This window comes from Aplysia californica, unplaced genomic scaffold, assembly GCF_000002075.1.
Source record: "Aplysia californica isolate F4 #8 unplaced genomic scaffold, AplCal3.0 scaffold01269, whole genome shotgun sequence".
In the NCBI taxonomy this organism is placed as follows: Eukaryota; Metazoa; Mollusca; class Gastropoda; order Aplysiida; family Aplysiidae; genus Aplysia; species Aplysia californica.
In genome coordinates this window covers 28,743-31,638 of record NW_004798539.1, presented here as the reverse complement: position 1 = coordinate 31,638, position 2,896 = coordinate 28,743, and the positions used below count along the sequence as shown (strand labels likewise).

At 39.7% G+C, this 2,896-nt stretch overlaps 1 protein-coding gene across 1 annotated transcript in view; it reads left to right on the top strand.

The window, feature by feature from the left end:
• The window catches only part of LOC101852977, a gene marked incomplete at its 3' end in the record, with an annotated part of 122,827 nt that overhangs the window by 109,581 nt on the left and 10,350 nt on the right, over window positions 1–2,896 (top strand).

Below are 2,896 nucleotides of genomic sequence, written 5' to 3'. Positions count from 1 at the left end.
TGTGTAGGCGAGGGGTGAATAAGGAGGATGGGAGGGAAAGGGGGGAGGGGAACGTATTATCATCTATGATAATAGGTTGTCTGATATAAACGTATCTGTTCAACTTCGTTGCCTATGACATTCATGTTTTGGGTTTTCTTCCCCCATGCCCTCCCCTGAACATAAAGCTCTGCCTTTAACTCTTTGAGAACGGAGCGGGCACACTATTACGACGCGGTGGAATCAGGCGCCTGTCAGTTTTTTGAGTTTGTAGAATATATTGGTATCATAATAAAGCATGTTCATTTGCCTTGCTTTGAAAGAAAGAAGCACTCATTTATTTTGAATAGAAGTCAAGATATTTGCCATTGAAGGAGGTGAGGATCACCTGGTTTCAGCGGTAAAACGAGAGAGAAAGCGACTACCAAAGCTTGGTTGCCTTCATAGCTTGAGAGTCAACGGAATTTTAACATTTATGTTTTTTTTGTGCGGCTGATCAACGATTTTGTTTTAAGTAAAAATCCATACAGAAATATATTATTAAATGGACAATAGAGCTGTTGAGCCTAAAAAACAAAAATTGGATAAAAATTGCCAAACCGGCGGATGAATACGAGCACCTGGACAGGTTTCACCACGAAGCCTCACTTTATGCCGAATCAGCAACAGACCAAGTACATGTTGTTTTTCGTACGCAAATCAGATATAGAAATTTGCATATTTCATAGTATGCATGTCTTTGTCTAGCGTATAAAGTTTCAGGGTAAAGAAAACAGAATAATTTGTAAATCTTTATTAATAATGGAGTTACGCTTTAATTTTAAAATGGTCCAAAGCAGAACATCTCCAATCGTTGCCGAATGACCAGAACGCGCGTCCTCGATGAGTTGAGGACATGACCATGGCATGTTGCAACATTAAAGTAGCAAAGTTCTATCTGATATTTTTGGCCATTTTGAGTTACCAAGACCATAAAGTCAGAAACCAAATGGAATACCTGCGCTATCAAAATCGTAAGATAATTGAGAGTCGTAATCAAAATATTCAAAGAATTTAATCGAAAAACAAAATGTTGTGACCGTCAAAAAACTTTAACGTCAAATTTCTTTAAACTAAGTACTGAGTAGATGGAACTTTGTAATTCTAAGATAACAAAGGTCGTTTAACTTAAACAGAAACGAGAACATGGCACGACCATTCTCTTCAAGTCGAAAGGTATAGCTTACCAGTGTCTAGAGTGTAATGGAAAGTCTCTTCGCCTCAGCAGCGCCCAAAAAGACGTGAGTTGGATTACTTTGTGATGAAGTTCATTTTGTCGAGTATCTTCGCCTGTTTGCTATGTATCGTTAGAACATACTTTGGAATTGAGCCATTCGTTGTTTTTTCCAGTTTTTATTTGCAGGGCAAGAATAGTATACGTTGCATTTAAAATAGGGGAAGGGGGAGAGGGTATTTTTGATTTTTCATTTTATTTTAACAATTTATACGATACTGTATCTACTATAATTGACGTCAGCCTGGATTTAATTAATTGTGTAAACATAAATCCTGTAGATAAATAAAGTAGAATTGGACTACAGTTGATCTGCGTGCGGAAATTTGTTTTTCGGTGACATACACACATAGAAAGGTAAATAAGTAGATATAAACAAATGCTTATTTATCAATGACGGATGATGCACAAGATATAGTACTAATACAGCCTTTGTTGATCGCCTTTGTGCATCATCATCATCATCATCATCATCATCATCATCATCATCATCATCATCATCATCCTCATCATCATCAATGCCTTTCTCGTCCCGCATCAGGGTATAGGCCACGAACAAACACTTTCCACATTTCCGTATCCTGGGCCAGCCTTTTGATGTTATAACGTGTCTTCTCACTTTTCTGTACATCAGTTTCTGACTCTTTTCTAGGTTCCACGTGGCCTTCCCCTTGATCTTTTACCTTGCTGATTCCTTGTTATGCAGCGATCCAGCTTCTCTGCATGGTGCTTGTTTTCCCTTTCAGATACAATATCTGTTCTGCACCCTGATTTAAAGTTTGGGTAACCGTGTATTGCTTCTTGAGGTCACACTCAATGACCATCCACATAAATGCTGTGCCACCAACAAATGCCTGACATTACAGTGACCCTCCTTAGCTCATCAACTATACGGGCCAAAACCTGTTTTTGTGTCAATTATAGCCCTCCCCCCCCCACCCCCCTCGTCTGAACCCTCTTACCAAAAAACCCTCCGCTCAAAATAACTACAGCAACAAAAACAAACAGCCCTCTAAAATTAAAGAACTAACAAACAGACAGACAGACAAACAAACAACAATTCGCCAAAAAAACCAAACAAACAACAACCCTCCCCCCCTAACAATTAGCAACAACACCCAAACAAACAAACAGCAACAACAGCAACAACAGCAACAACAAACTATACAAATTCCCGAAATAGATGGAAATGATTTAGTCTGACAACTTTCGATTTCTGTAACATGACACCATACTATGCAGACTTCATTATCTTATTAGTCCACTTGAGAATTTCAACTTGCCTTAATTTGGAGATATTTTCAGACCTTGTTGAATCTACTGTTGCTACCAAAGTAGGCCTTTTCCGTGCTACCTCGTTGTAACTTTCAATTCAGCTGCTGTCATGAATAAGAAAGGTTTAGATGTCGTCTCAGAATTTTTTTTGTGAAAAGAGAGATGTGACCTTCTCGTGACAAGAGAATACTACGGCGAAATGATTTATTTTATCTTGTCATACAGTTGCGCTACCACCCCCTCCCCCCACCTTACTGCCCCATCCTCTTCTCCCCCTTCTCCCTCGTCTCTCCTCTCCTCCCTCCCTCTCTCTCTCTCTCCACGTCTCTCCTCCTTCCGTCTCCTCCTCCTCCTCCTCCTCCTCCTCCT